This window comes from Cynocephalus volans, chromosome 6 (genome assembly GCF_027409185.1).
Source record: "Cynocephalus volans isolate mCynVol1 chromosome 6, mCynVol1.pri, whole genome shotgun sequence".
Classification (NCBI taxonomy): Eukaryota; Metazoa; Chordata; class Mammalia; order Dermoptera; family Cynocephalidae; genus Cynocephalus; species Cynocephalus volans.
Window position 1 is genome coordinate 96,372,745 of NC_084465.1, and position 9,282 is coordinate 96,382,026.

Consider the following 9,282-nt stretch of genomic DNA (forward strand, 5'->3'; position numbering starts at 1 on the left):
CTAAAGCCAAAAGGTTTCATCATTTCAGATATACTAAGTTTCCATTTGTATTGGCAGGGCTAAGGCTCAGACCCCTCAAACCCATGGTCTGGGTCACCAGACCCCTCACACGCAGGTCCACGCTAAGGTAACTAGGAAAGATCCCGGGAGCCACTGGCAGACGACATGAGCTCAGTCCTCAGCAATAGCAACAGCAGCTTACAGGTCCAGCAGCTTACAGGTCCAGCAGCGAGTCCCACCGGGGCCCTGGCAGCAACAGCCACCAGCAGCAGTAGCGCCTCCCTGGGACCCCGTGGGGGAGTAGCCCAAGGATGGGAGACACCATAGCTCAGAGCCACACATCTTTTATACTTAAGCCCATAACCCAGGACACCTGGGTGCACTTATGCAATTACATTAGTCAGTAGCCAAGGAACACCTGGAAATACATGCATATTTACATCAAATGTTCAGCAATATTCTGAACATCTGAGGGGCCCTGACCATTTTCCTATATTTTCCCAACAGGACAACACCTTGGAGTGGTAGGGAAGGGATAGATTGTTCAGAAGCTGTTGTTTTGAAAACTGGCTTATTAGATGGAAAAAAATGAAGCTTGAGTTCCTATCTTAAACCATATACAAAAGTGACCTCCACATGAATTAAAAACATAAATCTGAAATGAAAACTAGAAAACCAGCAGAAGAAAATGTAGTTGCATATGTTTTTAACCCAGGAGCCACACAAGCAGGCTTTGGTTGAAATCTTGCCTGGGCCACTTCTTGGCTGTGTGACCTGGGGCCTGTGGCCCAACCTCTGTGCCTCATGTCCCTTGTTTATAGAATAGAGACATACGAACACCAAATGTGCAGGGCTTAAGGAAGAGTAGAAGAATTACTATACGTAGAGTGTTATAGCCTGGTACACAGTACACCATAGATAAGCATTACCATCATTACCCACGGGGTGGGAAAGACTCGTTTTAAAGACCCAAGAGCACTGAAATGATTTTTGCATCTTGGGAATGCTCGATGGATTTCCCTACATCAAAATTAAGAATGCGTGTTTGGTGAAGGACACAAGGTAACAAAGGTAACAGACAGGAAGAATGACATGGGTGTCTAAAACCAGCAAAAGTTAAATACGTGAAACATGTCAAGAACTTCTGCAACCCGTTAAGAAAAAAATACAACGGGACAAAAAAAAGTATAAGAAATTCACAGAAGTTAAAGCCTCAGTAGCTAACAGTAATGTAAATTTTTTACATGATTGAAAAGTTCATAAGATACATTGGGCTGTGATTTTCCTTTCTTATAAGGTCATTATCAGGTTTTGAATCAATATTGTGCTGTCCTATGAACAACTTCGGTGATGGTCCCTTTTTCTAATTTCTGGAGGAGTTTGTGCAACATCAGTGTTATTTCCTCCTTAAACGTTTAGAAGAAATCACAGGTGAAGCCATTTTTGTTGGGAGGTTTTTTTATATTACTTTGTGTTCGAAGGAATTTCTCCATTTCCCAAAACATCTCAAATTTATTGGATTTAAAGTTGTTCCTAACAACCTCTTGTTCTAGTGTCTGAAGCATCTGTAGTGATGTCCCTTTTTTATTGATTGGTCTTGGCAGAGAGTTATCAATTTTATTAATCTATGAGAGTATCCAATTGAATTTTCTGATTTTCTCCATTGCTTTCTATTTGATTGACATCTGCTCTTATTTTAGCTTTTTCTCCTTCCTATTTTCTTTGTATTTAATATGCTGTTTTACTATTGCTCCTAAGTGTGGAAGTTTTTTGGGCATTTTTTGGTGACTGGTCGGTATGGGGATCCGAACCCTTGACCTTGAGGCTATGACACTGCACTCTAAGCAACTGAGCTAACCAGCCAGCCCTGAGGTGTGGAAGTTTAGATCATCGATTTTCAATCTCATTCTTTTCCAACATACATGTTTAGTGCTGTAGGGAAATGAAGGAAAATGGTCAAGGCCCCTCAGATGCTCAGAATCGGCCTGAGCATTTAATGTAAATATGCACGTGTGCCCATGTGTTCCTTGCCTATTGACTAATGTAATTACGCAAGTGCACCCAGGTGTCCTGGGTTATGGACTTAAGTATAAAGGATGAGTGGCTCTGGGGCCGGCCCGTGGCTCACTCGGGAGAGTGTGGTGCTGATAACATCAAGGCCACAGGTTCGGATCCTGTATAGGGGTGGCTGGTTAGCTCACTGGCTGAGCATGGTGCTGACAACACCAAGCCAAGGGTTAAGATCCCCTTACTGGTAATCTTTACAAAAAAAAAAAAAAAGATGAGTGGCTGTGATCCACGGTGCCCCACCCCAGGATGCTCCTGGGGGACTATGGGGAGGTTGCTGCTGCTGCAGACTGAAATCGTGTCATCTGCCAATGGTTCCTGGGATCTTTCCCAATTACCTGGCGTGGACCTGCGTGTGAGGGATCTGGTGACCCAGTCGGAACAATGGGTTTGAAGGGTCTGAGCCCTAGCTCTGCCAATACAAATGGAAACTTAGTATAACTGAAATAATGAAACGTTTAGGCTTTAGTTACAAATTGCTTTAACAATACAATTGGCTACAATGGCAGGAGTCCAACAATAGCCCCAACCAGACAATTAGCATAGCTATTAGTGTAACCCGACAATTGGCGTAGTCGTGTAGCTATACAAATGCTATAACTTTTCCTTTAAAAAGGACTTCAGCACATGCCACAGGTTTTCATATGTTGCATTTTTGTTACTGAATTTTAAATGTTTTCTAATTTACTTTGATTTCTTTTTTAACGTGTTACATAAAAGTGTTGCTTAATTTCAAAACATTCAGGGATTTTCTAGTTATCTTTCTGGGGTGTTTGTGTAAAAATGACTGGTAATGGGATCTTAACCCTTGACTTGGTGATGTCTGCACCACGCTCTCCCACGTGAGCTACGGGCCGGCCCTTCTTTCTGTTTTTTGATTTCTGGTTTAATTCCAGTCAATTCTTGTAAAACTGTAGCATTTCATACAGCAGATTATTACAAAGAAATGAAAAAGAATGAACTACCATAAACAAAACAGGAACAAATCTCACAAACTATCCATGCCCTTGGCTGGGAGGGGCCCAAGGGAGCTTGCTGAGGTGCCGGAAATGTTCTATCCTTTTCCAGAGTGATAGTCATATGGGTATCCATGTGTAAAAATTCACTGAGCTAAGCATGTGAGACTTATTCTCTTTATGTGAGATATATGTTGATAAAAATAAAGCATTCATATACCATGTCACATACATCAGAAAGGAAAAATTAAAAACATAGGTAACATCAAAAGTTGGGGAGAATGTAGGCAACAGGAACTCTCACATGTCCTGAAAGTGGACGTATCTGTTTCCTGCAGCTGCTATAACAAATTACCACAAACTTTGTGGCTTAAAACAACAGAATTTAGTTTCTCTTTTTTTATTGGAGTGAGGGCCACATTGCTCAGTCTCTGCCTCTGTGGTCACACTGCCACCGCCTCTTCTGTGCCTCCTCTGTGTCTCTCTCTTGTTATAAAGATGCATGGGATGGCATTTAGGGCCCACCGCAATATTCAAGGATAAACACCTCCTCTCGAAATCTTCAGCCATTTGCCATAGAACGTAATTCTTACTGGTTCTGGGGATTAGCACATGGACATGTCTTTGAGTAGCCTCCATTCCACACACTACAGTGGGGGGGTGGGGTACACGCATGAACACCCTCCTGGAAGATAATTTGGCCAGGCTTATTGAAATGAGGTATGTCTGTGCCCTGTCCCCAACCTTTCCCCTCCTGGGCAGGTAGCCCAGAGAAAACCCTCATTTGGGGTAAGACCATGGGATCCTCAGAATGGAAGCATGTCCTAGACATGCCCTGGAGAGGAGGAAACACACACTCGGTGTCCTCAGCACAGGGCTAGACCCACAGCACTTTGTTAAGTGAGATAGAGGACCCCTCACACAAAAACCCCCATCTCAAGCTCTGCTTCAAGGGAACCTGACCAAAGACGAGGACCTGGAGCAAATACCTGGGGAAGGTGCCCAGCTCAGGTTGCAACAAGTTCCATCAGGGAGCACAGCCCAGGAGGGCGAGATGGTCCGAAGCAGGTTTAACACCCTCTGGGAATATAAGAAGTCCAACTGCTAAGTCTCAGCACAAAGAGCAGGGACCCCTTGTTCTTTTCCTGTGGGTCCTGAGGTCGAGGGGCTGAGATATGAGACCTGCTCTCTCCTCTGATGGTCCTTCTGTCTGTCCACCAGTGCTCCTTCATCCTCTCCCACCACGCAGCATGCTGTCCCTGTCCCAGTTCCCCACTGCCTTCACCAGGGTCTCCCCCAGCACCCGTTCTCTACCAGGGTGGGACAAATGATTACACTGACCAGCAACATATTTCACTATGACAGTGCCCACAAGAACCATGCATGCAAAGAACTTCATTTTCTAACAAAAATCGTTTTTTCTTTTCGAGCCCCTGGTCTGTTTGATTCAGTCACCTCAATCCAGACATTTTCAGTTAGTGGCCAGGGAGGTTCTGGGTCATTGGTTTGCTCATTTATTGTACAAATAATGTCTGAGCACATGCCAGGCCCAGCTCCAGGCACTGCGAAAACAGCGGTGGGCAAATTTTCCTGCTCTCCTGCAGGTGGCATTAACTCAAGATGAACAAGAAGGCATGGCTCAGGGAACAGGTTTCTAACCTGAATTATCCGTGCCTCCAAAAGACTGACAAATGCTGTGGACGTCATTCACCCCCAGAACGCACGCACACACGATTACCTGCATAAAAATGTAAGCAATTTCTGTAGCCCCTAAAGCCCGCCTGAGAAGCTGACGTTTCGAAAGCTGGCCTTGGGTGGAGGCCACAGCGCCTGTCAATCCACGCCCCTGGGAAACCCAGGAGCCCAACCCCTACCTGCACGGCCGCCAGGTGTCAGGGGGCCCAGTCCAACCTGCGGCACGCCTTGGCCACGCCCCCTCCCGCCCAGGTTGGGCTGTGGGCCCAGACGCCCCCGTGTGGCCGAGAGGGGTAACAGCAGGCCCGTCCGCTGCTTGCTTGAAGCATCTTCCAGGCTCTGGTCAGTGGCCCGCGACACCAGCTGCCCGCCACCCAACTTCAAGGCCAGATATCACTCCTGACTCCCCCGATCGCCCACCCCCCCAAAAATTCCAAGTCCTAGATATCGCTTACACCCATCCAACTCCCTCCACTTCCCTGTCCAGACCACAAAATCCCTCCCCAGATTTCTGCAAGAGTCAGCTAGCAGGTTTCCCTATGGGTCCTGCCGCCTCCAACTGTTCTGCACACTCTGAACTACCTAGAATGCAAACTCACTCATGTTACTAGAGCCCCTCCCCAGCTCCCTTCTGCCCACAGGATAAAGTCCAACTTCAGTGCTAGACTCCCATCCCTGTAGCCCCACCCCTGAACCTCTCAGACCTGCCATTCTGAATCACTCTCTGGTACCACCCTGACCGCATCCTTCGCCATCACTTTCTGGAAAACTCCTCCGTTGCCCGCTTCAATGTTGCCTCCTCCAGGAAGGCTACCCTGGCCTGTGAGAGAGTGCCAGCACCTTTCCTCAAATTCCCCCCCAGTCATGTGATTCTCCCTGCATAGCAAGCCATCCCCTGCTAAACCAAAATGGACTGCCAGCTATGAGGGGGATGCGGGGCTGGGTGGATTCTAGTTGTTGCTTTCTGTGCCCCAGCACAGCGCTGGGCACCCAGCATGAACACACGTTCAATGTGCACCTGTTGTCTTGCAGGGAACAGAGAATAAATAAGAACTTGGGAGTCCTCAGGTGTTTATCCCACTACCTGGAGAAGGCATACCTGGGGCAAGTCAGTGTCCCAGCTTGGCAGTTGGGAAAGGCCAGGGAAATAGGCTTATGTGGCATCAGCTGTGGGACAGGACCCCTGGTGACTTGGAAGAAGTTGTGGCTGTGGCAGGAGAGTCTCATGGAGTGACTGAGCCATCCTTCCTTCCTCAGGGTGTGGGGCAGGGTGTCCTGCCACTCCAAGACTGTCCCACTCCTAGAGATAGGCTGCCAGGACCAAGACTTGGCTCAGCTGCAGGGACACACACCCTTGGTCCTGAGCATCACCTGAAGTCTGGGATGTGGAGACAGAGCACCAGGAAACTTTGAAGGGACACATGAAAGGGGCATGGCATTTGCTCTAAGAACATTGCTCAGAATGCGGACACTGAGAATGTATGTCCACAGGCCCTGCGGACAATTCAAATAACATTGAATTCTCAAGTGAAGGAGGCATTTCTGTTCCTTGTAAAATCCTTGCAATTAAGATAGAGAAAGGCTCCCTTTCCGCCTGTGCTTGATGACTGTAACACCTCTCCCAATCTCGGCATCCTCACCCCCTCTTTTCCTACCCACTCCCTTTAACAAAAAAGAGCCCACAGGGTGCAGAAATCTGGCAGATCACACTATCCAGAAAGGCATGCTCGGTTTGCACGCTATTTCCATGGGAGGTGAGGGATAAAGGCTGTCCACATCCGGTTGTAATATCGTCTCCTTCGAACGTGCATTTATCTACACATGTGAGCGAGCCAGCGGACAAACGGCTGGGTCAGCAGGCGCCCAGGCGGCACGTGCTGAGACGCTGCTCCTGCGCCGGCGCGGGATCCAACCGGCCTTGCCTGGCGCTGCGGGCGGGCCTGGCGGGCGGGTGCTTTGCTGCCACCTGGCGGCCGAGGGCGCACAGGCGCGAGAGGGCTCAGACCAAATTAGAATCACCTGTGCCAGGTAAGAAGACCGCCATCTCCGGGCATTCTTCCGCCTGGCTTGCGGTTGGGGCTTGCAATCTGGTTGGGAGACAGACCCCACCCCCACCCCCACCCCCGCCAAACAGATCGTTAGAGCACTAGACAGGAAGAGCGGCGACGGCGCCTGACGGGCCTTCCAGGTACTAGGGACGGCAGGGAGAGGCTGAGATTTAGAGAAGGTGGGAACGCGGGGCCACCTAGCTGCTGCGCTGCGGAAGTGGAGTGCATGCGGGAGGAGGGCAGGGCGCGAGCAGAGGCCTGGAGGCAAGAAGTGCTGCAGGTGTGCAGGGAGGCGCCGGCTGGGGGCAGAGGGACGACCCCTGCCAGGTACGACATCCCGTCCCTGGGCTGTGTTCTTAGGAAAGTGTGAGACAGGGCCGGCTGCAGTCGAGGGGATAGAGGGGAGGGGGGCCTGCCCTGCCCAGGTGGGACAGGACAGGAATGAATGATAGGCGGGAAGAGAATCACCTCACCCTGGACCATGGGCCTGAAGGGTCAGGTGGGGGCAGTGGGAGGCCACCCCCACGCATCCTGGTCTGTGGGCTTTTCCATCTTATTCTGCCGGTGGGGACCAAAAAGCAGCCTTGCTTTGTGCTGGATTCTAAATGAGTGCCCAGGCTCTTTCTGCTTGGGACTGAGGGGAGGTCACAGCCCACCAGGTGATCTCTTCATCTCCCGCAGCGCTCAGCGAAGGTCAGATATTTCTCACTCTGATTTCTCAGCTCTCTGCTGGCCAGGTCCGAGCAGAACTGGAGACACCCCCCCACCCCATCCCAGCAGCATGGTGGGGACACAGCAGGAGGCCTGAGCACTGCCAGGTTCTGAGTGTCCAGCCTGGCCTCGGCCTCTCTCTTTGGTGACAGTGGCAAGTTAGTGGCTGGCAGTGATAGGCATCCCTTCTCTTTGGGGGTGCAGAGCAGTCACAACCACAGGTCATGGCACAGAGACCTCCCCAGACGTTACTCCTACCTGTCTCATCTTGTGGACCAGGACCAGCAAGCCAGGTGATCTCTGACCAAGTCACAATCACACAGTCAGAGGGGCTGTCACTGCCCCCGCGTGGGAGGAAGTGGGCATTACACCTTCACAGCTTTGGATAGGAGAATACTCCCTCTGTGGGGTGTGGGTGCCCCACCCTCTGGAGTTAGAGGGTTCCCTCAGGGAGCTTGGAGGAGAGTCCCGGGAGTTGGGATCAGGGTCAGAACGGAGTCACGGCTATTTAGTAATATCTTCTGAAAGTCTCAGCCTGGGAGGGCTGGGCTGCAAGGCGGGGGAGAATCTCAGTCTGGGACAGAGGAGATGGGAGGCATTGTTTCGTTTTTTGTTGTTGCTGCTGACTTGTAGAAGTTTATATATTCCGGATATTAACCCCTTATCAGTTAGGTACTTTGCAAGTATTTTCTCCCATTCTGTAGGTTGTCTTTTCACTGTCTTGATAGTGTCCTTTGACACACAAGTTTTTAATTCTGATGAAGTCAGATTTACCTAATTTTGCTTTTGTTGCCTGTGCTTTTGATGTCAAATCTAAGAAATCATTGTCAAATCTACTGTCAGGAAGCTTTTCCCCTATGTTTTCTCCTAAGAGTTTTATAGTTATAGCTCTTAGGTTTAGGTCTAGGTCTCTGATCCATTTTGAGCTAGTTTTTCTATATGGTGTGACGTAAGAGTCCAACTTCATTCTCTTCCATGTGGATCTTATTCCTTTGTTGAAACCAGCCCCTGGATCAGCGGCACCTGCTCACAAACCTGTGTGTGCTGAGCCCAGCCCCAAGCAGGCCCAAACAAGGGCACCCAGGGGAGCTGGGGGGCCTGCCCCTACTCCAGTCAGCTCCCACCACCAAGGGATGGGGTCGAGTGGGCACATGACCAGGCACAACCAGCCAGAATCCTTCCCCAGGATTTTATATTCACTGGTTCTGCACAAACCCTTCACCCTCTCCAAGCCTGTTTATCCTTTGCACCTAGGGAGCTGGACCCAGCCAAGTGTGCTCTCCTCTGAGAATGTATGTGCCAAGGTGCAGGCTACTTAAGGCAGCCATCTGGCTGCAGGCATCAGATTTGAGGAGGCCTCCTGCCCCTCCCCCTGCCTTCTTGTAACCCATCCTTCAGCTCAGCACCCCCTCCTCCCTCCCGTTGATCCCAACACTCCTCCCAGCATGAGGGTCTTTGGGCTTCGCACTCCTTTCCACCAGGATGAGAGCTCTCTGTGCTCTCTAGAACCCAGTAACCAAGGCTGAGGGCTGGGGCCTCCTCCAACCCCTCACCGCACACAGACAGGCCTTGTCTTGCTTCTCCTGCTCCACAGCCTTCTAATGGCTCCCCATGGCCCACAGGACCAGGACCAGGCCCTGGCCCTGTGGTGCAGCATTCCAGGCCCTTCATAACCACACACCACATCCAGTCTGCCTCCCCAAACTATACCCCTCATTACCCCTCCAAGCCACCCCCACCTGGCCAGCTCCACCCTCTCTCTGCCCATGGCTGGTGCTGTGTCCACACAGGCCCCTGGTTCTCCT